The sequence below is a fragment of the Alosa sapidissima genome, chromosome 10 (genome assembly GCF_018492685.1).
Source record: "Alosa sapidissima isolate fAloSap1 chromosome 10, fAloSap1.pri, whole genome shotgun sequence".
NCBI lineage: Eukaryota > Metazoa > Chordata > Actinopteri > Clupeiformes > Clupeidae > Alosa > Alosa sapidissima.
Window position 1 is genome coordinate 5,138,939 of NC_055966.1, and position 24,772 is coordinate 5,163,710.

Consider the following 24,772-nt stretch of genomic DNA (forward strand, 5'->3'; position numbering starts at 1 on the left):
GAGCAGCGGTGCCCTGGCTGGAGGAATGCAACGGAGTGGAGCAGTACTTGACTACTTTTGAAAGACTGGCTACAGTCTACACCTATGTAGCCATGGCATGCAGAGCGATCTGGAGTACCTGTGCACCAAACAGAAGCCCTGCCTCAACGGAGGCTTTTGCTCCATCCAGCCTGGGAAAGTCCACTGCGACTGCTCATTTGAGGGTGTGTGACTCGAGTGTGATCTTGAAGGATGGAAAGAACTTGACTGTTAGCACTTAATGCGTCAGCTTGCTATGAAGCTGAATTTTAATGTATTTTTCCCCCAGCACTCAGTGCTGTATGTTCGGGTACTCGGTGCCTTTTATTTCCCTGTCTTCCATGTTATACCCTTGTCTTCCCTGGCATGTTGTGCAGCAGCTTGCTGTGAGGTTGTGATTCCCCTGGCACTTTGTGCTGTATGTCCCCCTGCAACCTGCTGAGAGGTTGTACGTTCCCCAGCACCCGGTGCAGTAATGTCCCCCTGCACTCGGTGTTGTAATGTCATTTTCCCCAACCCATCTGACCATTCCTGCAACATTTAAACTATTTAAAAACTATAAGACTATTTTTCTCCTACACACACACACACTAACATGCACACTGTTACTCCCTGTAATTGGGAAACTTGTTCCCTGACTGGGAAAGGGAAATGTGTGTGATTGTGCAGGGTTGGTTTTCATCCCCATTCAGGGCTGGACTGGGACAAAAAATCGGCCCTGGCATTTTTGGTCCAGGTGGCCCACAGGCACCATGATTGGTCAGACACATTCCCTGCAGCAGGCGCCTGAAGGTGTACGGCCATACGCACTGTGCCTAGGCTACCATCAGGCAACTCAACGAGAGAGAATTTCCCCTGTGTGTATTGTTACGGCCCACGCTCCTGTGGGCAGCAAACAAAAATTGAAATGCAATTTCAATACTTAATTTATTATGAACGCCGCTAGCGAAGCGGTCATATAGGGATTGTCTTTTTTTAATTCTTTTTCCATCATCTACTTCCTGAAATTTTGGCCAACGATACCCAGGACATCGAAACACCGGGGCACATGAAATTTGGTGGGTATGTAGCCCCACTAGACTTTTACGGAAAAATTTCGTTTGGTCCCCGGGGGCCACTCCCCCCTGCACTGGGCCCCTCGAAACCCAAAAAATGCAGTTTTTCCTAAATACCTACCTGAACCGTTGCACCAAAGATGAAGACATTTTTATGGTATGTTGGTCTCAAGGGCCCACATCAACCTAGCCCATAATCACGCATTTGTGATTGCCACCCCCCCCCCCCGGTAAAAACTGAAAATGCAATATCATTCTGCTTTAATCACCCCTCTCTTCAGTTAAGATGTTCAGAACTGCACCAAATTTTATGTGTATGATTAACCTGACATTCTCTGGTGGTATGCCAAGTTTTGTAGAATTTCATTCATGGGGGGGTCTAAAAAAGATTTCCCTGTTTCATTCATGGGGGGGTCTAAGAAAGATTTCCCTGTAGCTTGGCTGTAGCAGGCTGTCTGCAACTGGCAGCGAGGTCTTCGTGACGTTAAGCGTTGGGCGGGGCTGCTGTCTAACCCCTCTGTGGGCGTGTTGAGCCAGTGCAGTATAGCCATCCATGCATCTGTGCCATCTGCTTTTGCCCGCTTGCAGAGTGATTTCACTATTTTCCCGCCGACTCGGCCTTGCCGTTTGACTTTGGATGACGGAGGGAGGATGTGACATGGGCAAAACCCCAGCTTGTTACGAACTTTCTGAATTGTTCACACGCAAACTGCGGGCCATTATCAGAGATCACTGTGTCAGGCTGCCCATAACGCGCAAACTGGGCTCTGCAGTGTGTGATAAGCGTGTCAGCTGATAGGTCTGGCAGCTGGTCAATTTCCCAGTAATCTGAGTAGTGGTCTACAATGATGAGAAATTCCTTGCCCGCATAGGAGTAGATGTCCATGCTCACCGTTTGCCATGGACGTGTGGGTATCTCATGCGACATCATGGATTCCTTCTGCTGCTTCCTTGAATACTCATTGCATGCCGAGCAGTTGGCTACGTAGTCCTTGATTTGTGCCCTCATGCCCGGCCAGAAGAGGGTATCCCTGGCCCGTCTATAACAGGCCTCGCCACCTATGTGGCTAGAGTGTATGCGCTTGAGTAGTTTTGCTATCAGGGCCTTTGGGATGATAATGCACTGTCCCCTGTATAGCACACCATTTTGCACATTCAGCTCATCCCGGAAAGGCCAGTAGTCCCGCACTGCCAGTGGGGGGTGTCCTCCTTCAAGTCCGGCCACCCGTCCAGAATCACTGACTTCAGCTCTTGGAGCACATCATCCGTTCCTGTGTGCTGTGCTATTTGATTTGATTAACCACCCCACAGTCGATGCATAGGCCTCTACACAGACAGCAGAGGGAGCAGAGGGTCGTAACACCTCCCTTCCACGAGAGGATTCCTCTAGGAAGACTCAAGAAAAAAAAAAAAAAAAAGACCCTCAGTGAACCCGTCCCACCTCCAGCCCTCCAGCATCCTGGGCCATAGGAAAAACTGAAAGTCAAAGGGAGACAGACCACTAAACAAACATGCAATTCAAAACAATGAACAATAATTCAATACAATATGATTAGACCAACTCAATTATATGTTTAAACCATTTCATCAATCAGGAAAGGATATGGCTCAAGGATTTAGTAGCAGGCTCAAGCTCCAGCTTGTAAACTGTTGTATAGAGGTCCACCTTCTGTTCAGGAGGAATGTGATCAGTTTGATCAGTGAAAGAGAAAGAGTAGAAAGATAGACCTCAATAGGTCGTACCGCCAACCCAAAGTAGGAGAGTAAACACCACACCCCCCCGAAAATCAACAACCAAACAAAAACTTGAGTCAAGCCACTAACCCTTAGAACCCTAAGCTGTTTTTAGGGCATTTTCACTACCTTTATTCATAAGGATTTATTCTGGTCATTGTAAGTGCCACACACACATATTATATATTGTTTTTTTCAGCAGAGTCTAGGCTATCCAGATCTGCCATCACTTCATGTATTAGTACTAGCATTGATTTTATTTTGATTTTTAAAGAATTAAAATATAAAAATCATATTATAAAAATTCTTATATTTTGACCTGTATCTCACCACAGCAAGCTCATAGCTCTACATGCATTTCATGTGTGTGTAGGGCAGACTGTCCTGAAACGGGCAATATAATTGCCATGTTGGAGGGATACTCTGGGGCTGAGCAATTTACAGAAATATGTGGCGTGTGATTTACGGAAATAAATGCCATTTTTTATTTAGCGATGAAAAATTACCATTCTGCGCTCCATATCTGTGACACGAACTGATCTGACCTGACTTGACCCAAATTTGCCTGTTAGCATGTGTGACTATGGTGTATGCACTCATGATGATTCTCAACTTTTAACTGCATTGCCATGAACAAAGTAAAGGCAAAAAAGGGGTTTCTCTGTTGAACAAATTGGGATGCAATGTGAGCCTTGATTTGGATGCCATGCAGGAATTTGCTAGGATCTCAAAACCGGATTATGAACATGTTTTGCCATAGAGAAACACACGATAGTGTTGGATTATAAACATGCTTTGCCACAAAAACAGACAAAAACGTGGGGTAAGTTGAGCTATATGAAGTTATTATTTTGCTGTCACTTCGTCTATTTTATAACCCAGAAGGATGTATTTGATATCAAATGATAGCTCTGTGTCTCCTCTTTCATCTAACATACGTGGCATATATATCCGACACGGGTCCGCGAGTAATTACTCCGAGAGTAATGGGTGTGGAGCGTTGGTTTGTGTACATGACGTTAATATTTTGCAATCACTTCGTCTGTTTTTATAAGCCAGAAAGATCGATGGTGGTACCAATGGATAGCCCTGTTTCTCCTCTTTCATCTGATATGCTTGCCATATCTATGCGATCACGGGTTCGCGAGTAATTCAAACGAGAGTAATGGGTGCGCAGGTGAACGCCGAGAAGTATAGACTTTAAATATGATGCAATTTTATTTAATTTCATGATTTTTTTTAATTTTCATACTTGATCGTACAGACAAGTGCGTAGTCTCTTTGGAAAGCCCCACTTCTTCTCTGTCATAAAATAAAGGTTTTATCTCGTTGTGATTAACAGTGGCGGAGCAATGTAACAGAGAAGAAAGGGTGTGTTTTTTGACGCACTTTGCGTCAATCGGGTTCTAAGGGCTAAGTAACACACACAGATACAGGAGCAGAGAAGCAAAGGGCACAGACAATGTAGATAGATGGTCGTTGGGATGCTGATCTCACCAGAGAACCTCTGGTCAGTTTGCACAGCTAACCACCTACGCTACCTTCAACAAGCTTATCTCTGCTGTCAGCACATGATTCTGACATAAATTCATCACTGAAGACCTTGAATTCTGACAAAGAGCCATGCTCTTCAACACCACTCACAGACTCTACAAGGTTCTCACCACCAGTCATACCCACAGTGAGGCTAGAAGGGTCAGGTTCTACTGAGCATTCAGCTGAACACGTAACCACACTTTGGTGCACACACACCATATCAGAACATTGAAGTACCTGAGGAACCAACTTCTCAACTTGCACACCAACATGTTTAAGGCTCCTTTTACCAGAGTGGTTTGTATCAGGTGGGACCAGAGGACCTGTAGGCAATGGATTAGCACTCAAAATCTTAGCTGGCGTTGCAACTTGATGCTCTCCCCACACATTCCCTCCAGCAAGGTCATTTCCCAACACAAACTCAACACCAGGCACAGGCAGAGTGGAACACACTGCAACCTCTACTGTTCCTGACACCAGACTAGAAGATAGTTTAACAGAATGCAAGGGTACCTTAGCAACTCTCATATCAAAACCCTGAATTAGAACATTAGTCCCTGTAGCTGATTCCTGAGGCAAGGGAACAACTCCCTCTACCAGAAAAGACTGGGCCAACCCAGTGTCCCTAAGTATGCGCACAGGCACACATGTTCGATCCTGACCAGGCAGAGACACAGTTCCCCAGGTGATGAAGGAGGAATAGTTAGCACAACATTGAATGTCAGAAACAAAAGAACTCTGAGAGCGTCCACGCTTAGGCCTAGATGAAACAGGCAAAGCTGCGGGTTTAACATTCTTAAGAGCAGGGCAATGAGAAGCCTTGTGCCCCACCTTCTGGCAATAGAAACAGACAATGGCATTGTTAGACAGACAGGGTTTTTTCATTCATAAAGCATATGGGTGAGCCTTTAGAAATGAACGTTCAGACCTACCTAACAACTTGGGTAAAGTCTTGTCGGAATTCCGGCAAATCAAAGGCCTGCACCAGCCGGGAATCGAATCCGGGTCACAAGAATGGGAATCTTGTATGATACCACTACACTACTGGTGCCTGTCTTATTTCTGCAGAATATGCTTTTACAAGCAATCTATAGTTTGCTTCTCCCAAGTGGTAGAGCAGAAAAATTGTTTCCTAGTACATGAAGCCAATCTAACTTTTTTCAATGCCTCTTCAGTCGGTAACAGTGAAAGGTGTGGTAGATTTCTGCCGCAAGACTTTACTTGCTGTTACATTTACGGTTTAGACCCCAATGGAGTCTGCCAAGACACACGTTTTTTGTTCATTCATAGAGCATAAGGGTGAGTGTTTAGAAAGGTATGTTCAGACAGAACTAAAGACTTTGGAATAGACTTGATAAAATTCCATCACGTCAAAGGACTGCACCAGCCAGGAATCGAACCCGGGTCACAAGAATGGGAATCTTGCATGATACCACTACACTACTGGTGCCTGACAAGGTTTTACAGAATATGCTTTTACGGGCAATATATAGGGTCCTTTTCCCAAGTGGTAGAGCAGAAAAATTGTTTCCTAGTACATGAAGCCAATCTCACTTTTTTCAATGCCTCTAGGTAACAGTGAAAGGTGTGGTAGGTTTCTGCAGTCAGTCTATACTTGCTGTGACATTTAAGGTTTGCACCGCAATGGAGTCTGCCACCACACAGGGTTTTTTCATTCATAAAGCATAAGGGTGAGCCTTTAGAAATGAACGTTCAGACCTACCTAACAACTTGGGTAAAGTCTTGTCAGAATTCTGGCAAATCAAAGGCCTGCACCAGCTGGGAATCGAACCCGGGTCACAAGAATGGGAATCTTGTATGATACCACTACACTACTGGAGCCTGTCTTTGTACTGCAGAATATGCTTTTACAAACAATCTATAGTTTGCTTCTCCCAAGTGGTAGAGCAGAAAAATTGTTTCCTAGTATATGAAGACAATCATACTTTTTTCGATGTCTCTTCAGTCGGTAACAGTGAAAGATGTGGTAGATTTCTGCAGTGAGTCAATACTTGCTGTGACATTTACGGTTTAGACCCCAATGGAGTCTGCCAAGACACACGTTTTTTATTCATTCATAAAGCATAAGGGTGAGCCTTTAGAAATTAACGTTCATACCTACCTAACAACTTTGGTACAGTCTTGTCGAAATTCCAGCAAATCAAAGGCCTGCACCAGCAGGGAATCGACCCTGGGTCACAAGAATGGGAATCTTGTATGATACCACTACACTACTGGTGCCTGTCTTACTTCTGCAGAATATGCTTTTACAAACAATCTATACTTTGCTTCTCCCAAGTGGTAGAGCAGAAAAATTGTTTCCTAGTACATGAAGCCAATCTCACTATATTCAATGCCTCTTCAGTTGGTAACAGTGAAAGGTGTGGTAGATTTCTGTCGCAAGACTTTACTTGCCGTTACATTTACGATTTAGACCCCAATAGAATCTGCCAAGAGACACGTTTTTTGTTCATTCATATAGCATAAGGGTGAGTCTTTAGAAAGGTATGTTCAGACAGAACTAAAGACTTTGGAATAGACTTGACAAAATTCCATCACTTCAAAGGTCTGCACCAGCCGGGAATCGAACCCGGGTCACAAGAATGGGACTCTTGTATGATTCCACTACACTACTGGTGCCTTACAAGGTTTTACAGAATATGCTTTTACGGGCAATGTATAGGATCCTTTTCCCAAGTGGTAGAGTAGAAAATTTGTTTACTAGTACATGAAGCCAATCTCACTTTTTTCAATGCCTCTTCAGTCGGTAACAGTGAAAGGTGTGGTAGGTTTCTGCAGTTAGTCTATACTTGCTGTGACATTTACGGTTTGCACCGCAATGGAGTCTGCCACCACACAGGGTTTTTTCATTCATAAAGCATAAGGGTGAGCCTTTAGATATTAACGTTCAGACCTACCTAACAACTTTGGTACAGTCTTGTCAAAATTCCAGCAAATCAAAGGCCTGCACCAGCCGGGAATCGAACCCGGGTCACAAGAATGGGAATCTTGTATGACACCACTACACTACTGGTGCCTGTCTTATTTCTGCAGAATATGCTTTTACAAACAATCTATAGTTTGCTTCTCCCAAGTGGTAGAGCAGAAAAATTGTTTCCTAGTACATGAAGCCAATCTCACTTTTTTCAATGCCTCTTCAGTCGGTAACAGTGAAAGGTGTGGTAGATTTCTGCCGCAAGACTTTACTTGCTGTTACATTTACGATGTAGACCCCAATGGAGTCTCCCAAGACACACGTTTTTTGTTCATTCATATAGCATAAGGCTGAGTGTTTAGAAAGGTATGTTCAGACAGAACCAAAGTCTTTGGAACAGACTTGTCAAAATTCCATCACGTCAAAGGGCTGCACCAGCCGGGAATCGAACCCGGGTCACAAGAATGGGAATCTTGTATGATACCACTACACTACTGGTGCCTGACAAGGATTTACAGAATATGCTTTTACGGGCAATGTTTAGGGTGCTTTTCCCAAGTGGTAGAGCAGAAAAATTGTTTCCTAGTACATGAAGCCAATCTCACTTTTTTCGATGCCTCTTCAGTCGGTAACAGTGAAAGGTGTGTTAGGTTTCTGCAGTTAGTCTATACTTGCTGTGACATTTACGGTTTGCACCGCAATGGTGTCTGCCACCACACAGGGTTTTTTCATTCATAAAGCATAAGGATGAGCCTTTAGAAATTAACGTTCATACCTACCTAACAACTTTGGTACAGTCTTGTCGAAATTCCAGCAAATCAAAGGCCTGCACCAGCCGGGAATCTAACCCGGGTCACAAGAATGGGAATCTTGTATGATACCACTACACTACTGGTGCCTTATAAGGTTTTACAGAATATGCTTTTACGGGCAATGTTTAGGGTGCTTTTCCCAAGTGGGAGAGCAGAAAAATTGTTTCCCAGTACATGAAGCCAATCTAACTTTTTCCGATGCCTCTTCAGTCGGTAACAGTGAAAGGTGTGGTAGATTTCTGCCGCAAGACTTTACTTGCTGTTACATTTACGGTTTAGACCCCAAAAGAATCTGCCAAGAGACACGTTTTTTGTTCATTCATAGAGCATAAGGGTGAGTGTTTAGAAAGGTATGTTCAGACAGAACCAAAGTCTTTGGTACAGTCTTGTCGAAATTCCAGCAAATCAAAGGCCTGCACCAGCAGGGAATCGACCCTGGGTCACAAGAATGGGAATCTTGTATGATACCACTACACTACTGGTGCCTGTCTTACTTCTGCAGAATATGCTTTTACAAACAATCTATACTTTGCTTCTCCCAAGTGGTAGAGCAGAAAAATTGTTTCCTAGTACATGAAGCCAATCTCACTATATTCAATGCCTCTTCAGTTGGTAACAGTGAAAGGTGTGGTAGATTTCTGTCGCAAGACTTTACTTGCCGTTACATTTACGATTTAGACCCCAATAGAATCTGCCAAGAGACACGTTTTTTGTTCATTCATATAGCATAAGGGTGAGTCTTTAGAAAGGTATGTTCAGACAGAACTAAAGACTTTGGAATAGACTTGACAAAATTCCATCACTTCAAAGGTCTGCACCAGCCGGGAATCGAACCCGGGTCACAAGAATGGGACTCTTGTATGATTCCACTACACTACTGGTGCCTTACAAGGTTTTACAGAATATGCTTTTACGGGCAATGTATAGGATCCTTTTCCCAAGTGGTAGAGTAGAAAATTTGTTTACTAGTACATGAAGCCAATCTCACTTTTTTCAATGCCTCTTCAGTCGGTAACAGTGAAAGGTGTGGTAGGTTTCTGCAGTTAGTCTATACTTGCTGTGACATTTACGGTTTGCACCGCAATGGAGTCTGCCACCACACAGGGTTTTTTCATTCATAAAGCATAAGGGTGAGCCTTTAGATATTAACGTTCAGACCTACCTAACAACTTTGGTACAGTCTTGTCAAAATTCCAGCAAATCAAAGGCCTGCACCAGCCGGGAATCGAACCCGGGTCACAAGAATGGGAATCTTGTATGACACCACTACACTACTGGTGCCTGTCTTATTTCTGCAGAATATGCTTTTACAAACAATCTATAGTTTGCTTCTCCCAAGTGGTAGAGCAGAAAAATTGTTTCCTAGTACATGAAGCCAATCTCACTTTTTTCAATGCCTCTTCAGTCGGTAACAGTGAAAGGTGTGGTAGATTTCTGCCGCAAGACTTTACTTGCTGTTACATTTACGATGTAGACCCCAATGGAGTCTCCCAAGACACACGTTTTTTGTTCATTCATATAGCATAAGGCTGAGTGTTTAGAAAGGTATGTTCAGACAGAACCAAAGTCTTTGGAACAGACTTGTCAAAATTCCATCACGTCAAAGGGCTGCACCAGCCGGGAATCGAACCCGGGTCACAAGAATGGGAATCTTGTATGATACCACTACACTACTGGTGCCTGACAAGGATTTACAGAATATGCTTTTACGGGCAATGTTTAGGGTGCTTTTCCCAAGTGGTAGAGCAGAAAAATTGTTTCCTAGTACATGAAGCCAATCTCACTTTTTTCGATGCCTCTTCAGTCGGTAACAGTGAAAGGTGTGTTAGGTTTCTGCAGTTAGTCTATACTTGCTGTGACATTTACGGTTTGCACCGCAATGGTGTCTGCCACCACACAGGGTTTTTTCATTCATAAAGCATAAGGATGAGCCTTTAGAAATTAACGTTCATACCTACCTAACAACTTTGGTACAGTCTTGTCGAAATTCCAGCAAATCAAAGGCCTGCACCAGCCGGGAATCTAACCCGGGTCACAAGAATGGGAATCTTGTATGATACCACTACACTACTGGTGCCTTATAAGGTTTTACAGAATATGCTTTTACGGGCAATGTTTAGGGTGCTTTTCCCAAGTGGGAGAGCAGAAAAATTGTTTCCCAGTACATGAAGCCAATCTAACTTTTTCCGATGCCTCTTCAGTCGGTAACAGTGAAAGGTGTGGTAGATTTCTGCCGCAAGACTTTACTTGCTGTTACATTTACGGTTTAGACCCCAAAAGAATCTGCCAAGAGACACGTTTTTTGTTCATTCATAGAGCATAAGGGTGAGTGTTTAGAAAGGTATGTTCAGACAGAACCAAAGACTTTGGAATAAACTTGTCGAAATTCCATCACGTCAAAGGTCTGCACCAGCCGGGAATCGAACCCGGGTCACAAGAATGGGAATCTTGTATGATACCACTACACTAATGGTGCCTGACAAGGATTTACAGAATATGCTTTTACGGGCAATGTTTAGGGTGCTTTTCCCAAGTGGTAGAGCAGAAAAATTGTTTCCTAGTACATGAAGCCAATCTAACTTTTTTCGATGCCTCTTCAGTCGGTAACAGTGAAAGGTGTGGTAGATTGCTGCCGCAAGACTTTACTTGCTGTTACATTTACGGTTTAGACCCCAAAAGAATCTGCCAAGAGACACGTTTTTTGTTCATTCATAGAGCATAAGGCTGAGTGTTTAGAAAGGTATGTTCAGACAGAACCAAAGTCTTTGGAACAGACTTGTCGAAATTCCATCACGTCAAAGGGCTGCACCAGCCGGGAATCGAACCCGGGTCACAAGAATGGGAATCTTGTATGATACCACTAGACTACTGGTGCCTGACAAGGATTTACAGAATATGCTTTTACGGGCAATGTTTAGGGTGCTTTTCCCAAGTGGTAGAGCAGAAAAATTGTTTCCTAGTACATGAAGCCAATCTCACTTTTTTCGATGCCTCTTCAGTCGGTAACAGTGAAAGGTGTGGTAGGTTTCTGCAGTTAGTCTATACTTGCTGTGACATTTACGGTTTGCACCGCAATGGAGTCTGCCACCACACAGGGTTTTTTCATTCATAAAGCATAAGGGTTAGCCTTTAGATATTAACGTTCAGACCTACCTAACAACTTTGGTACAGTCTTGTCAAAATTCCAGCAAATAAAAAGGCCTGCACCAGCCGGGAATCGAACCCAGGTCACAAGAATGGGAATCTTGTATGATACCACTACACTACTGGTGCCTGTCTTATTTCTGCAGAATATGCTTTTACAAACAATCTATAGTTTGCTTCTCCCAAGTGGTAGAGCAGAAAAATTGTTTCCTAGTACATGAAGCCAATCTCACTTTTTTCAATGCCTCTTCAGTCGGTAACAGTGAAAGGTGTGGTAGATTTCTGCCGCAAGACTTTACTTGCTGTTACATTTACGGTTTAGACCCCAATGGAGTCTGTCAAGACACACGTTTTTTGTTCATTCATATAGCATAAGGCTGAGTGTTTAGAAAGGTATGTTCAGACAGAACCAAAGTCTTTGGAACAGACTTGTCGAAATTCCATCACGTCAAAGGGCTGCACCAGCCGGGAATCGAACCCGGGTCACAAGAATGGGAATCTTGTATGATACCACTACACTACTGGTGCCTGACAAGGATTTACAGAATATGCTTTTACGGGCAATGTTTAGGGTGCTTTTCCCAAGTGGTAGAGCAGAAAAATTGTTTCCTAGTACATGAAGCCAATCTCACTTTTTTCGATGCCTCTTCAGTCGGTAACAGTGAAAGGTGTGGTAGGTTTCTGCAGTTAGTCTATACTTGCTGTGACATTTACGGTTTGCACCGCAATGGTGTCTGCCACCACACAGGGTTTTTTCATTCATAAAGCATAAGGATGAGCCTTTAGAAATTAACGTTCATACCTACCTAACAACTTTGGTACAGTCTTGTCGAAATTCCAGCAAATCAAAGGCCTGCACCAGCCGGGAATCTAACCCGGGTCACAAGAATGGGAATCTTGTATGATACCACTACACTACTGGTGCCTGTCTTATTTCTGCAGAATATGCTTTTACAAACAATCTATAGTTTGCTTCTCCCAAGTGGTAGAGCAGAAAAATTGTTTCCTAGTACATGAAGCCAATGTCACTTTTTTCAATGCCTCTTCAGTGGGTAACAGTGAAAGGTGTGGTAGATTTCTGCCGCAAGACTTTACTTGCTGTTACATTTACGGTTTAGACCCCAATGGAGTCTGTCAAGACACACGTTTTTTGTTCATTCATATAGCATAAGGCTGAGTGTTTAGAAAGGTATGTTCAGACAGAACCAAAGTCTTTGGAACAGACTTGTCGAAATTCCATCACGTCAAAGGGCTGCACCAGCCGGGAATCGAACCCGGGTCACAAGAATGGGAATCTTGTATGATACCACTACACTACTGGTGCCTGACAAGGATTTACAGAATATGCTTTTACGGGCAATGTTTAGGGTGCTTTTCCCAAGTGGTAGAGCAGAAAAATTGTTTCCTAGTACATGAAGCCAATCTCACTTTTTTCGATGCCTCTTCAGTCGGTAACAGTGAAAGGTGTGGTAGGTTTCTGCAGTTAGTCTATACTTGCTGTGACATTTACGGTTTGCGCCGCAATGGTGTCTGCCACCACACAGGGTTTTTTCATTCATAAAGCATAAGGATGAGCCTTTAGAAATTAACGTTGAGACCTACCTAACAACTTTGGTACAGTCTTGTTGAAATTCCGGCAAATCAAAGGCCTGCACCAGCCGGGAATCGAACCCGGGTCACAAGAATGGGAATCTTGTATGATACCACTACACTACTGGTGCCTGTCTTATTTCTGCAGAATATGCTTTTACAAACAATCTATAGTTTGCTTCTCCCAAGTGGTAGAGCAGAAAAATTGTTTCCTAGTACATGAAGCCAATCTCACATTTTTCAATGACTCTTCAGTCGGTGACAGTGAAAGGTGTGGTAGATTTCTGCCGCAAGACTTTACTTGCTGTTACATTTACGGTTTAGACCCCAATGGAGTCTGCCAAGACACACGTTTTTTGTTCATTCATGACTTTGGAATAGACTTGTCAAAATTCCATCACGTCAAAGGGCTGCAGCAGCCGGGAATCGAACCGGGTCACAAGAATGGGAATCTTGTATGATACCACTACACTACTGGTGCCTTATAAGGTTTTACAGAATATGCTTTTACGGGCAATGTATAGGGTCCTTTTCCCAAGTGGTAGAGCAGAAAAATTGTTTCCTAGTACATGAAGCCAATCTCACATTTTTCCATGCCTCTTCAGTCGGTAACAGTGAAAGGTGTGGTAGATTTCTGCCGCAAGACTTTACTTGCTGTTACGTTTACGGTTTGCACCACAATGGAGTCTGCCACCACACAGGGTTTTTTCATTCATAAAGCATAAGGGTGAGCCTTTAGATATTCACGTTCAGACCTACCTAACAACTTTGGTACAGTCTTGTCAAAATTCCGGCAAATCAAAGGCCTGCAGCAGCCGGGAATCGAACCCGGGTCACAAGAATGGGAATCTTGTATGATACCAATACACTACTGGTGCCTTATAAGGTTTTACAGAATATGCTTTTACGGGCAATGTATAGGGTCCTTTTCCCAAGTGGTAGAGCAGAAAAATTGTTTCCTAGTACATGAAGCCAATGTCACTTTTTTCGATGCCTCTTCAGTCGGTAACAGTGAAAGGTGTGGTAGGTTTCTGCAGTTAGTCTATACTTGCTGTGACATTTACGGTTTGCGCCGCAATGGAGTCTGCCACCACACAGGGTTTTTTCATTCATAAAGCATAAGGGTGAGCCTTTAGATATTAACGTTCAGACCTACCTAACAACTTTGGTACAGTCTTGTCAAAATTCCAGCAAATCAAAGGCCTGCACCAGCCGGGAATCGAACCCGGGTCACAAGAATGGGAATCTTGTATGATACCACTACACTACTGGTGCCTGACAAGGATTTACAGAATATGCTTTTACGGGCAATGTTTAGGGTGCTTTTCCCAAGTGGTAGAGCAGAAAAATTATTTCCTAGTACATGAAGCCAATCTCACTTTTTTCGATGCCTCTTCAGTCGGTAACAGTGAAAGGTGTGGTAGGTTTCTGCAGTTAGTCTATACTTGCTGTGACATTTACGGTTTGCACCGCAATGGAGTCTGCCACCACACAGGGTTTTTTCATTCATAAAGCATAAGGGTGAGCCTTTAGATATTAACGTTCAGACCTACCTAACAACTTTGGTACAGTCTTGTCAAAATTCCAGCAAATCAAAGGCCTGCACCAGCCGGGAATCGAACCCGGGTCACAAGAATGGGAATCTTGTATGATACCACTACACTACTGGTGCCTGTCTTATTTCTGCAGAATATGCTTTTACAAACAATCTATAGTTTGCTTCTCCCAAGTGGTAGAGCAGAAAAATTGTTTCCTAGTACATGAAGCCAATGTCACTTTTTTCAATGCCTCTTCAGTCGGTAACAGTGAAAGGTGTGGTAGATTTCTGCCGCAAGACTTTACTTGCTGTTACATTTACGGTTTAGACCCCAATGGAGTCTGCCAAGACACACGTTTTTTGTTCATTCATGACTTTGGAATAGACTTGTCGAAATTCCATCACGTCAAAGGGCTGCAGCAGCCGGGAATCGAACCGGGTCACAAGAATGGGAATCTTGTATGATACCACTACACTACTGGTGCCTTATAAGGTTTTACAGAATATGCTTTTACGGGCAATGTATAGGGTCCTTTTCCCAAGTGGTAGAGCAAAAAAATTGTTTCCTAGTACATGAAGCCAATGTCACTTTTTTCGATGCCTCTTCAGTCGGTAACAGTGAAAGGTGTGGTAGGTTTCTGCAGTTAGTCTATACTTGCTGTGACATTTACGGTTTGCGCCGCAATGGAGTCTGCCACCACACAGGGTTTTTTCATTCATAAAGCATAAGGGTGAGCCTTTAGAAATGAACGTTGAGACCTACCTAACAACTTTGGTACAGTCTTGTTGAAAATTCCGGCAAATCAAAGGCCTGCACCAGCCGGGAATCGAACCCGGGTCACAAGAATGGGAATCTTGTATGATACCACTACACTACTGGTGCCTGTCTTATTTCTGCAGAATATGCTTTTACAAACAATCTATAGTTTGCTTCTCCCAAGTGGTAGAGCAGAAAAATTGTTTCCTAGTACATGAAGCCAATCTCACATTTTTCCATGCCTCTTCAGTCGGTAACAGTGAAAGGTGTGGTAGATTTCTGCCGCAAGACTTTACTTGCTGTTACATTTACGGTTTAGACCCCAATGGAGTCTGCCAAGACACATGTTTTTTGTTCATTCATAGAGCATAAGGGTGAGTGTTTAGAAAGGTATGTTCAGACAGAACCAAAGACTTTGGAATAGACTTGTCGAAATTCCATCACGTCAAAGGGCTGCACCAGCCGGGAATCGAACCCGGGTCACAAGAATGGGAATCTTGTATGATACCACTACACTACTGGTGCCTTATAAGGTTTTACAGAATATGCTTTTACGGGCAATGTATAGGGTCCTTTTCCCAAGTGGTAGAGCAGAAAAAATGTTTCCTAGTACATGAAGCCAATGTCACTTTTTTCGATGCCTCTTCAGTCGGTAACAGTGAAAGGTGTGGTAGGTTTCTGCAGTTAGTCTATACTTGCTGTGACATTTACGGTTTGCGCCGCAATGGAGTCTGCTACCACACAGGGTTTTTTCATTCATAAAGCATAAGGGTGAGCCTTTAGAAATGAACGTTCAGACCTACCAAACAACTTTGGTACAGTCTTGTTGAAATTCCGGCAAATCAATGGCCTGCACCAGCCGGGAATCGAACCCGGGTCAGAAGAATGGGAATCTTGTATGATACCACTACACTACTGGTGCCTGTCTTATTTCTGCAGAATATGCTTTTACAAACAATCTATAGTTTGCTTCTCCCAAGTGGTAGAGCAGAAAAATTGTTTCCTAGTACATGAAGCCAATCTCACATTTTTCAATGACTCTTCAGTCGGTGACAGTGAAAGGTGTGGTAGATTTCTGCCGCAAGACTTTACTTGCTGTTACATTTACGGTTTAGACCCCAATGGAGTCTGCCAAGACACACGTTTTTTGTTCATTCATGACTTTGGAATAGACTTGTCGAAATTCCATCACGTCAAAGGGCTGCAGCAGCCGGGAATCGAACCGGGTCACAAGAATGGGAATCTTGTATGATACCACTACACTACTGGTGCCTTATAAGGTTTTACAGAATATGCTTTTACGGGCAATGTATAGGGTCCTTTTCCCAAGTGGTAGAGCAGAAAAATTGTTTCCTAGTACATGAAGCCAATCTCACATTTTTCCATGCCTCTTCAGTCGGTAACAGTGAAAGGTGTGGTAGATTTCTGCCGCAAGACTTTACTTGCTGTTACATTTACGGTTTGCACCACAATGGAGTCTGCCACCACACAGGGTTTTTTCATTCATAAAGCATAAGGGTGAGCCTTTAGATATTCACGTTCAGACCTACCTAACAACTTTGGTACAGTCTTGTCAAAATTCCGGCAAATCAAAGGCCTGCAGCAGCCGGGAATCGAACCCGGGTCACAAGAATGGGAATCTTGTATGATACCACTACACTACTGGTGCCTTATAAGGTTTTACAGAATATGCTTTTACGGGCAATGTATAGGGTCCTTTTCCCAAGTGGTAGAGCAGAAAAATTGTTTCCTAGTACATGAAGCCAATGTCACTTTTTTCGATGCCTCTTCAGTCGGTAACAGTGAAAGGTGTGGTAGGTTTCTGCAGTTAGTCTATACTTGCTGTGACATTTACGGTTTGCGCCGCAATGGAGTCTGCCACCACACAGGGTTTTTTCATTCATATAGCATAAGGCTGAGTGTTTAGAAAGGTATGTTCAGACAGAACCAAAGTCTTTGGAATAGACTTGTCGAAATTCCATCACGTCAAAGGGCTGCACCAGCCGGGAATCGAACCCGGGTCACAAGAATGGGAATCTTGTATGATACCACTACACTACTGGTGCCTGACAAGGATTTACAGAATATGCTTTTACGGGCAATGTTTAGGGTGCTTTTCCCAAGTGGTAGAGCAGAAAAATTATTTCCTAGTACATGAAGCCAATCTCACTTTTTTCGATGCCTCTTCAGTCGGTAACAGTGAAAGGTGTGGTAGGTTTCTGCAGTTAGTCTATACTTGCTGTGACATTTACGGTTTGCACCGCAATGGAGTCTGCCACCACACAGGGTTTTTTCATTCATAAAGCATAAGGGTGAGCCTTTAGATATTAACGTTCAGACCTACCTAACAACTTTGGTACAGTCTTGTCAAAATTCCAGCAAATCAAAGGCCTGCACCAGCCGGGAATCGAACCCGGGTCACAAGAATGGGAATCTTGTATGATACCACTACACTACTGGTGCCTGTCTTATTTCTGCAGAATATGCTTTTACAAACAATCTATAGTTTGCTTCTCCCAAGTGATAGAGCAGAAAAATTGTTTCCTAGTACATGAAGCCAATGTCACTTTTTTCAATGCCTCTTCAGTCGGTAACAGTGAAAGGTGTGGTAGATTTCTGCCGCAAGACTTTACTTGCTGTTACATTTACGGTTTAGACCCCAATGGAGTCTGTCAAGACACACGTTTTTTGTTCATTCATATAGCATAAGGCTGAGTGTTTAGAAAGGTATGTTCAGACAGAACCAAAGTCTTTGGAACAGACTTGTCGACATTCCATCACGTCAAAGGGCTGCACCAGCCGGGAATCGAACCCGGGTCACAAGAATGGGAATCTTGTATGATACCACTACACTACTGGTGCCTGACAAGGATTTACAGAATATGCTTTTACGGGCAATGTTTAGGGTGCTTTTCCCAAGTGGTAGAGCAGAAAAATTGTTTCCTAGTACATGAAGCCAATCTCACTTTTTTCGATGCCTCTTCAGTCGGTAACAGTGAAAGGTGTGGTAGGTTTCTGCAGTTAGTCTATACTTGCTGTGACATTTACGGTTTGCACCGCAATGGTGTCTGCCACCACACAGGGTTTTTTCATTCATAAAGCATAAGGATGAGCCTTTAGAAATTAACGTTCATACCTACCTAACAACTTTGGTACAGTCTTGTCGAAATTCCAGCAAATCAAAGGCCTGCACCAGCCGGGAATCTAACCCGGGTCACAAGAATGGGAATCTTGTATGATACCACTACACTACTGGTGCCTGTCTTATTTCTGCAGAATATGCTTTTACAAACAATCTATAGTTTGCTTCTCCCAAGTGGTAGAGCAGAAAAATTGTTTCCTAGTACATGAAGCCAATCTCACTTTTTTCAATGCCTCTTCAGTGGGTAACAGTGAAAGGTGTGGTAGATTTCTGCCGCAAGACTTTACTTGCTGTTACATTTACGGTTTAGACCCCAATGGAGTCTCCCAAGACACACGTTTTTTGTTCATTCATATAGCATAAGGCTGAGTGTTTAGAAAGGTATGTTCAGACAGAACCAAAGTCTTTGGAATAGACTTGTCGAAATTCCATCACGTCAAAGGGCTGCACCAGCCGGGAATCGAACCCGGGTCACAAGAATGGGAATCTTGTATGATACCACTACACTACTGGTGCCTGACAAGGATTTACAGAATATGCTTTTACGGGCAATGTTTAGGGTGCTTTTCCCAAGTGGTATAGCAGAAAAATTATTTCCTAGTACATGAAGCCAATCTCACTTTTTTCGATGCCTCTTCAGTCGGTAACAGTGAAAGGTGTGGTAGGTTTCTGCAGTTAGTCTATACTTGCTGTGACATTTACGGTTTGCACCGCAATGGAGTCTGCCACCACACAGGGTTTTTTCATTCATAAAGCATAAGGGTGAGCCTTTAGATATTAACGTTCAGACCTACCTAACAACTTTGGTACAGTCTTGTCAAAATTCCAGCAAATCAAAGGCCTGCACCAGCCGGGAATCGAACCCGGGTCACAAGAATGGGAATCTTGTATGATACCACTACACTACTGGTGCCTGTCTTATTTCTGCAGAATATGCTTTTACAAACAATCTATAGTTTGCTTCTCCCAAGTGGTAGAGCAGAAAAATTGTTTCCTAGTACATGAAGCCAATCTCACTTTTTTCAATGCCTCTTCAGTCGGTAAAAGTGAAAGGTGTGGTAGATTTCTGCCGCAAGACTTTACTTGCTGTTACATTTACGGTTTAGACCCCAATGGAGTCTGCCAAGACACACGTTTTTTGTTCATTCATATAGCATAAGGCTGAGTGTTTAGAAAGGTATGTTCAGACAGAACCAAAGTCTTTGGAACAGACTTGTCGAAATTCCATCACGTCAAAGGGCTGCACCAGCCGGGAATCGAACCCGGGTCACAAGAATGGGAATCTTGTATGATACCACTACACTACTGGTGCCTGACAAGGATTTACAGAATATGCTTTTACGGGCAATGTTTAGGGTGCTTTTCCCAAGTGGTAGAGCAGAAAAATTGTTTCCTAGTACATGAAGCCAATCTCACTTTTTTCGATGCCTCTTCAGTCAGTAACAGTGAAAGGTGTGGTAGGTTTCTGCAGTTAGTCTATACTTGCTGTGACATTTACGGTTTGCACCGCAATAGTGTCTGCCACCACACAGGGTTTTTTCATTCATAAAGCATAAGGATGAGCCTTTAGAAATTAACGTTCATACCTACCTAACAACTTTGGTACAGTCTTGTCGAAATTCCAGCAAATCAAAGGCCTGCACCAGCCGGGAATCTAACCCGGGTCACAAGAATGGGAATCTTGTATGATACCACTACACTACTGGTGCCTGTCTTATTTCTGCAGAATATGCTTTTACAAACAATCTATAGTTTGCTTCTCCCAAGTGGTAGAGCAGAAAAATTGTTTCCTAGTACATGAAGCCAATCTCACTTTTTTCAATGCCTCTTCAGTGGGTAACAGTGAAAGGTGTGGTAGATTTCTGCCGCAAGACTTTACTTGCTGTTACATTTACGGTTTAGACCCCAATGGAGTCTCCCAAGACACACGTTTTTTGTTCATTCATATAGCATAAGGCTGACTGTTTAGAAAGGTATGTTCAGACAGAACCAAAGTCTTTGGAATAGACTTGTCGAAATTCCATCACGTCAAAGGGCTGCACCAGCCGGGAATCGAACCCGGGTCACGAGAATGGGAATCTTGTATGATACCACTACACTACTGGTGCCTGACAAGGATTTACAGAATATGCTTTTACGGGCAATGTTTAGGGTGCTTTTCCCAAGTGGTAGAGCAGAAAAATTGTTTCCTAGTACATGAAGCCAATCTCACTTTTTTCGATGCCTCTTCAGTCGGTAACAGTGAAAGGTGTGGTAGGTTTCTGCAGTTAGTCTATACTTGCTGTGACATTTACGGTTTGCACCGCAATGGAGTCTGCCACCACACAGGGTTTTTTCATTCATAAAGCATAAGGGTGAGCCTTTAGATATTAACGTTCAGACCTACCTAACAACTTTGGTACAGTCTTGTCAAAATTCCAGCAAATCAAAGGCCTGCACCAGCCGGGAATCTAACCCGGGTCACAAGAATGGGAATCTTGTATGATACCACTACACTACTGGTGCCTGTCTTATTTCTGCAGAATATGCTTTTACAAACAATCTATAGTTTGCTTCTCCCAAGTGGTAGAGTAGAAAAATTGTTTCCTAGTACATGAAGCCAATCTCACTTTTTTCAATGCCTCTTCAGTCGGTAAAAGTGAAAGGTGTGGTAGATTTCTGCCGCAAGACTTTACTTGCTGTTACATTTACGGTTTAGACCCCAATGGAGTCTGCCAAGACACACGTTTTTTGTTCATTCATATAGCATAAGGCTGAGTGTTTAGAAAGGTATGTTCAGACAGAACCAAAGTCTTTGGAACAGACTTGTCGAAATTCCATCACGTCAAAGGGCTGCACCAGCCGGGAATCGAACCCGGGTCACGAGAATGGGAATCTTGTATGATACCACTACACTACTGGTGCCTGACAAGGATTTACAGAATATGCTTTTACGGGCAATGTTTAGGGTGCTTTTCCCAAGTGGTAGAGCAGAAAAATTGTTTCCTAGTACATGAAGCCAATCTCACTTTTTTCGATGCCTCTTCAGTCGGTAACAGTGAAAGGTGTGGTAGGTTTCTGCAGTTAGTCTATACTTGCTGTGACATTTACGGTTTGCACCGCAATGGTGTCTGCCACCACACAGGGTTTTTTCATTCATAAAGCATAAGGATGAGCCTTTAGAAATTAACGTTCATACCTACCTAACAACTTTGGTACAGTCTTGTCGAAATTCCAGCAAATCAAAGGCCTGCACCAGCCGGGAATCTAACCCGGGTCACAAGAATGGGAATCTTGTATGATACCACTACACTACTGGTGCCTGTCTTATTTCTGCAGAATATGCTTTTACAAACAATCTATAGTTTGCTTCTCCCAAGTGGTAGAGCAGAAAAATTGTTTCCTAGTACATGAAGCCAATGTCACTTTTTTCAATGCCTCTTCAGTGGGTAACAGTGAAAGGTGTGGTAGATTTCTGCCGCAAGACTTTACTTGCTGTTACATTTACGGTTTAGACCCCAATGGAGTCTGTCAAGACACACGTTTTTTGTTCATTCATATAGCATAAGGCTGAGTGTTTAGAAAGGTATGTTCAGACAGAACCAAAGTCTTTGGAACAGACTTGTCGAAATTCCATCACGTCAAAGGGCTGCACCAGCCGGGAATCGAACCCGGGTCACAAGAATGGGAATCTTGTATGATACCACTACACTACTGGTGCCTGACAAGGATTTACAGAATATGCTTTTACGGGCAATGTTTAGGGTGCTTTTCCCAAGTGGTAGAGCAGAAAAATTGTTTCCTAGTACATGAAGCCAATCTCACTTTTTTCGATGCCTCTTCAGTCGGTAACAGTGAAAGGTGTGGTAGGTTTCTGCAGTTAGTCTATACTTGCTGTGACATTTACGGTTTGCACCGCAATGGTGTCTGCCACCACACAGGGTTTTTTCATTCATAAAGCATAAGGATGAGCCTTTAGAAATTAACGTTCATACCTACCTAACAACTTTGGTACAGTCTTGTCGAAATTCCAGCAAATCAAAGGCCTGCACCAGCCGGGAATCTAACCCGGGTCACAAGAATGGGAATCTTGTATGATACCACTACACTACTGGTGCCTGTCTTATTTCTGCAGAATATGCTTTTACAAACAATCTATAGTTTGCTTCTCCCAAGTGGTAGAGCAGAAAAATTGTTTCCTAGTACATGAAGCCAATCTCACTTTTTTCAATGCCTCTTCAGTGGGTAACAGTGAAAGGTGTGGTAGATTTCTGCCGCAAGACTTTACTTGCTGTTACATTTACGGTTTAGACCCCAATGGAGTCTCCCAAGACACACGTTTTTTGTTCATTCATATAGCATAAGGCTGAGTGTTTAGAAAGGTATGTTCAGACAGAACCAAAGTCTTTGGAATAGACTTGTCGAAATTCCATCACGTCAAAGTGCTGCACCAGCCGGGAATCGAACCCGGGTCACAAGAATGGGAATCTTGTATGATACCACTACACTACTGGTGCCTTATAAGGTTTTACAGAATATGCTTTTACGGGCAATGTATAGGGTCCTTTTCCCAAGTGGTAGAGCAGAAAATTTTTTTCCTAGTACATGAAGCCAATGTCACTTTTTTCGATGCCTCTTCAGTCGGTAACAGTGAAAGGTGTGGTAGGTTTCTGCAGTTAGTCTATACTTGCTGTGACATTTACGGTTTGCGCCGCAATGGAGTCTGCCACCACACAGGGTTTTTTCATTCATAAAGCATAAGGGTGAGCCTTTAGAAATGAACGTTGAGACCTACCTAACAACTTTGGTACAGTCTTGTTGAAATTCCGGCAAATCAAAGGCCTGCACCAGCCGGGAATCGAACCCGGGTCACAAGAATGGGAATCTTGTATGATACCACTACACTACTGGTGCCTGTCTTATTTCTGCAGAATATGCTTTTACAAACAATCTATAGTTTGCTTCTCCCAAGTGGTAGAGCAGAAAAATTGTTTCCTAGTACATGAAGCCAATCTCACATTTTTCAATGACTCTTCAGTCGGTGACAGTGAAAGGTGTGGTAGATTTCTGCCGCAAGACTTTACTTGCTGTTACATTTACGGTTTAGACCCCAATGGAGTCTGCCAAGACACACGTTTTTTGTTCATTCATGACTTTGGAATAGACTTGTCGAAATTCCATCACGTCAAAGGGCTGCAGCAGCCGGGAATCGAACCGGGTCACAAGAATGGGAATCTTGTATGATACCACTACACTACTGGTGCCTTATAAGGTTTTACAGAATATGCTTTTACGGGCAATGTATAGGGTCCTTTTCCCAAGTGGTAGAGCAGAAAAATTGTTTCCTAGTACATGAAGCCAATCTCACATTTTTCCATGCCTCTTCAGTCGGTAACAGTGAAAGGTGTGGTAGATTTCTGCCGCAAGACTTTACTTGCTGTTACATTTACGGTTTGCACCACAATGGAGTCTGCCACCACACAGGGTTTTTTCATTCATAAAGCATAAGGGTGAGCCTTTAGATATTCACGTTCAGACCTACCTAACAACTTTGGTACAGTCTTGTCAAAATTCCGGCAAATCAAAGGCCTGCAGCAGCCGGGAATCGAACCCGGGTCACAAGAATGGGAATCTTGTATGATACCAATACACTACTGGTGCCTTATAAGGTTTTACAGAATATGCTTTTACGGGCAATGTATAGGGTCCTTTTCCCAAGTGGTAGAGCAGAAAAATTGTTTCCTAGTACATGAAGCCAATGTCACTTTTTTCGATGCCTCTTCAGTCGGTAACAGTGAAAGGTGTGGTAGGTTTCTGCAGTTAGTCTATACTTGCTGTGACATTTACGGTTTGCGCCGCAATGGAGTCTGCCACCACACAGGGTTTTTTCATTCATAAAGCATAAGGGTGAGCCTTTAGATATTAACGTTCAGACCTACCTAACAACTTTGGTACAGTCTTGTCAAAATTCCAGCAAATCAAAGGCCTGCACCAGCCGGGAATCGAACCCGGGTCACAAGAATGGGAATCTTGTATGATACCACTACACTACTGGTGCCTGACAAGGATTTACAGAATATGCTTTTACGGGCAATGTTTAGGGTGCTTTTCCCAAGTGGTAGAGCAGAAAAATTATTTCCTAGTACATGAAGCCAATCTCACTTTTTTCGATGCCTCTTCAGTCGGTAACAGTGAAAGGTGTGGTAGGTTTCTGCAGTTAGTCTATACTTGCTGTGACATTTACGGTTTGCGCCGCAATGGAGTCTGCCACCACACAGGGTTTTTTCATTCATAAAGCATAAGGGTGAGCCTTTAGAAATGAACGTTCAGACCTACCAAACAACTTTGGTACAGTCTTGTTGAAATTCCGGCAAATCAATGGCCTGCACCAGCCGGGAATCAAACCCGGGTCAGAAGAATGGGAATCTTGTATGATACCACTACACTACTGGTGCCTGTCTTATTTCTGCAGAATATGCTTTTACAAACAATCTATAGTTTGCTTCTCCCAAGTGGTAGAGCAGAAAAATTGT

General features: G+C 43.2%; 46 non-coding genes across 46 annotated transcripts; all 46 read right to left on the bottom strand.

Moving 5' to 3' along the window:
• Positions 1–5,323: 5,323 nt before the first annotated feature.
• On the bottom strand, positions 5,324–5,394 carry trnag-ccc. The gene has a single exon. It is a non-coding gene; the product is annotated as a tRNA-Gly (tRNA).
• Positions 5,395–5,722: 328 nt separating this feature from the next.
• On the bottom strand, positions 5,723–5,793 carry trnag-ccc. The gene has a single exon. It is a non-coding gene; the product is annotated as a tRNA-Gly (tRNA).
• Positions 5,794–6,114: 321 nt separating this feature from the next.
• Positions 6,115–6,185, bottom strand: trnag-ccc. Its single transcript has one exon. It is a non-coding gene; the product is annotated as a tRNA-Gly (tRNA).
• A 328-nt stretch (positions 6,186–6,513) lies between these two features.
• Positions 6,514–6,584, bottom strand: trnag-ccc. The gene has a single exon. It is a non-coding gene; the product is annotated as a tRNA-Gly (tRNA).
• Positions 6,585–6,912: 328 nt separating this feature from the next.
• On the bottom strand, positions 6,913–6,983 carry trnag-ccc. Its single transcript has one exon. It is a non-coding gene; the product is annotated as a tRNA-Gly (tRNA).
• A 326-nt stretch (positions 6,984–7,309) lies between these two features.
• Positions 7,310–7,380, bottom strand: trnag-ccc. The gene has a single exon. It is a non-coding gene; the product is annotated as a tRNA-Gly (tRNA).
• A 328-nt stretch (positions 7,381–7,708) lies between these two features.
• On the bottom strand, positions 7,709–7,779 carry trnag-ccc. Its single transcript has one exon. It is a non-coding gene; the product is annotated as a tRNA-Gly (tRNA).
• Positions 7,780–8,105: 326 nt separating this feature from the next.
• On the bottom strand, positions 8,106–8,176 carry trnag-ccc. Its single transcript has one exon. It is a non-coding gene; the product is annotated as a tRNA-Gly (tRNA).
• A 328-nt stretch (positions 8,177–8,504) lies between these two features.
• trnag-ccc lies at positions 8,505–8,575 on the bottom strand. Its single transcript has one exon. It is a non-coding gene; the product is annotated as a tRNA-Gly (tRNA).
• A 328-nt stretch (positions 8,576–8,903) lies between these two features.
• trnag-ccc lies at positions 8,904–8,974 on the bottom strand. The gene has a single exon. It is a non-coding gene; the product is annotated as a tRNA-Gly (tRNA).
• A 326-nt stretch (positions 8,975–9,300) lies between these two features.
• On the bottom strand, positions 9,301–9,371 carry trnag-ccc. The gene has a single exon. It is a non-coding gene; the product is annotated as a tRNA-Gly (tRNA).
• Positions 9,372–9,699: 328 nt separating this feature from the next.
• trnag-ccc lies at positions 9,700–9,770 on the bottom strand. The gene has a single exon. It is a non-coding gene; the product is annotated as a tRNA-Gly (tRNA).
• Positions 9,771–10,096: 326 nt separating this feature from the next.
• Positions 10,097–10,167, bottom strand: trnag-ccc. The gene has a single exon. It is a non-coding gene; the product is annotated as a tRNA-Gly (tRNA).
• Positions 10,168–10,495: 328 nt separating this feature from the next.
• Positions 10,496–10,566, bottom strand: trnag-ccc. Its single transcript has one exon. It is a non-coding gene; the product is annotated as a tRNA-Gly (tRNA).
• A 328-nt stretch (positions 10,567–10,894) lies between these two features.
• On the bottom strand, positions 10,895–10,965 carry trnag-ccc. Its single transcript has one exon. It is a non-coding gene; the product is annotated as a tRNA-Gly (tRNA).
• A 327-nt stretch (positions 10,966–11,292) lies between these two features.
• trnag-ccc lies at positions 11,293–11,363 on the bottom strand. The gene has a single exon. It is a non-coding gene; the product is annotated as a tRNA-Gly (tRNA).
• Positions 11,364–11,691: 328 nt separating this feature from the next.
• On the bottom strand, positions 11,692–11,762 carry trnag-ccc. Its single transcript has one exon. It is a non-coding gene; the product is annotated as a tRNA-Gly (tRNA).
• Positions 11,763–12,088: 326 nt separating this feature from the next.
• On the bottom strand, positions 12,089–12,159 carry trnag-ccc. Its single transcript has one exon. It is a non-coding gene; the product is annotated as a tRNA-Gly (tRNA).
• Positions 12,160–12,487: 328 nt separating this feature from the next.
• trnag-ccc lies at positions 12,488–12,558 on the bottom strand. The gene has a single exon. It is a non-coding gene; the product is annotated as a tRNA-Gly (tRNA).
• Positions 12,559–12,884: 326 nt separating this feature from the next.
• Positions 12,885–12,955, bottom strand: trnag-ccc. The gene has a single exon. It is a non-coding gene; the product is annotated as a tRNA-Gly (tRNA).
• A 676-nt stretch (positions 12,956–13,631) lies between these two features.
• Positions 13,632–13,702, bottom strand: trnag-ccc. Its single transcript has one exon. It is a non-coding gene; the product is annotated as a tRNA-Gly (tRNA).
• A 326-nt stretch (positions 13,703–14,028) lies between these two features.
• On the bottom strand, positions 14,029–14,099 carry trnag-ccc. The gene has a single exon. It is a non-coding gene; the product is annotated as a tRNA-Gly (tRNA).
• Positions 14,100–14,425: 326 nt separating this feature from the next.
• Positions 14,426–14,496, bottom strand: trnag-ccc. The gene has a single exon. It is a non-coding gene; the product is annotated as a tRNA-Gly (tRNA).
• Positions 14,497–15,173: 677 nt separating this feature from the next.
• Positions 15,174–15,244, bottom strand: trnag-ccc. Its single transcript has one exon. It is a non-coding gene; the product is annotated as a tRNA-Gly (tRNA).
• Positions 15,245–15,572: 328 nt separating this feature from the next.
• On the bottom strand, positions 15,573–15,643 carry trnag-ccc. Its single transcript has one exon. It is a non-coding gene; the product is annotated as a tRNA-Gly (tRNA).
• A 326-nt stretch (positions 15,644–15,969) lies between these two features.
• Positions 15,970–16,040, bottom strand: trnag-ccc. Its single transcript has one exon. It is a non-coding gene; the product is annotated as a tRNA-Gly (tRNA).
• A 676-nt stretch (positions 16,041–16,716) lies between these two features.
• On the bottom strand, positions 16,717–16,787 carry trnag-ccc. The gene has a single exon. It is a non-coding gene; the product is annotated as a tRNA-Gly (tRNA).
• A 326-nt stretch (positions 16,788–17,113) lies between these two features.
• Positions 17,114–17,184, bottom strand: trnag-ccc. The gene has a single exon. It is a non-coding gene; the product is annotated as a tRNA-Gly (tRNA).
• A 326-nt stretch (positions 17,185–17,510) lies between these two features.
• Positions 17,511–17,581, bottom strand: trnag-ccc. Its single transcript has one exon. It is a non-coding gene; the product is annotated as a tRNA-Gly (tRNA).
• A 328-nt stretch (positions 17,582–17,909) lies between these two features.
• On the bottom strand, positions 17,910–17,980 carry trnag-ccc. The gene has a single exon. It is a non-coding gene; the product is annotated as a tRNA-Gly (tRNA).
• A 326-nt stretch (positions 17,981–18,306) lies between these two features.
• trnag-ccc lies at positions 18,307–18,377 on the bottom strand. The gene has a single exon. It is a non-coding gene; the product is annotated as a tRNA-Gly (tRNA).
• A 328-nt stretch (positions 18,378–18,705) lies between these two features.
• trnag-ccc lies at positions 18,706–18,776 on the bottom strand. The gene has a single exon. It is a non-coding gene; the product is annotated as a tRNA-Gly (tRNA).
• Positions 18,777–19,102: 326 nt separating this feature from the next.
• trnag-ccc lies at positions 19,103–19,173 on the bottom strand. Its single transcript has one exon. It is a non-coding gene; the product is annotated as a tRNA-Gly (tRNA).
• Positions 19,174–19,501: 328 nt separating this feature from the next.
• trnag-ccc lies at positions 19,502–19,572 on the bottom strand. The gene has a single exon. It is a non-coding gene; the product is annotated as a tRNA-Gly (tRNA).
• Positions 19,573–19,898: 326 nt separating this feature from the next.
• Positions 19,899–19,969, bottom strand: trnag-ccc. The gene has a single exon. It is a non-coding gene; the product is annotated as a tRNA-Gly (tRNA).
• A 328-nt stretch (positions 19,970–20,297) lies between these two features.
• Positions 20,298–20,368, bottom strand: trnag-ccc. Its single transcript has one exon. It is a non-coding gene; the product is annotated as a tRNA-Gly (tRNA).
• A 326-nt stretch (positions 20,369–20,694) lies between these two features.
• On the bottom strand, positions 20,695–20,765 carry trnag-ccc. The gene has a single exon. It is a non-coding gene; the product is annotated as a tRNA-Gly (tRNA).
• Positions 20,766–21,093: 328 nt separating this feature from the next.
• trnag-ccc lies at positions 21,094–21,164 on the bottom strand. The gene has a single exon. It is a non-coding gene; the product is annotated as a tRNA-Gly (tRNA).
• A 326-nt stretch (positions 21,165–21,490) lies between these two features.
• trnag-ccc lies at positions 21,491–21,561 on the bottom strand. Its single transcript has one exon. It is a non-coding gene; the product is annotated as a tRNA-Gly (tRNA).
• A 328-nt stretch (positions 21,562–21,889) lies between these two features.
• On the bottom strand, positions 21,890–21,960 carry trnag-ccc. The gene has a single exon. It is a non-coding gene; the product is annotated as a tRNA-Gly (tRNA).
• Positions 21,961–22,286: 326 nt separating this feature from the next.
• trnag-ccc lies at positions 22,287–22,357 on the bottom strand. The gene has a single exon. It is a non-coding gene; the product is annotated as a tRNA-Gly (tRNA).
• A 328-nt stretch (positions 22,358–22,685) lies between these two features.
• On the bottom strand, positions 22,686–22,756 carry trnag-ccc. The gene has a single exon. It is a non-coding gene; the product is annotated as a tRNA-Gly (tRNA).
• A 326-nt stretch (positions 22,757–23,082) lies between these two features.
• trnag-ccc lies at positions 23,083–23,153 on the bottom strand. The gene has a single exon. It is a non-coding gene; the product is annotated as a tRNA-Gly (tRNA).
• A 676-nt stretch (positions 23,154–23,829) lies between these two features.
• trnag-ccc lies at positions 23,830–23,900 on the bottom strand. The gene has a single exon. It is a non-coding gene; the product is annotated as a tRNA-Gly (tRNA).
• A 326-nt stretch (positions 23,901–24,226) lies between these two features.
• On the bottom strand, positions 24,227–24,297 carry trnag-ccc. Its single transcript has one exon. It is a non-coding gene; the product is annotated as a tRNA-Gly (tRNA).
• Positions 24,298–24,623: 326 nt separating this feature from the next.
• Positions 24,624–24,694, bottom strand: trnag-ccc. Its single transcript has one exon. It is a non-coding gene; the product is annotated as a tRNA-Gly (tRNA).
• Between the last annotated feature and the right edge of the window lie 78 nt (positions 24,695–24,772).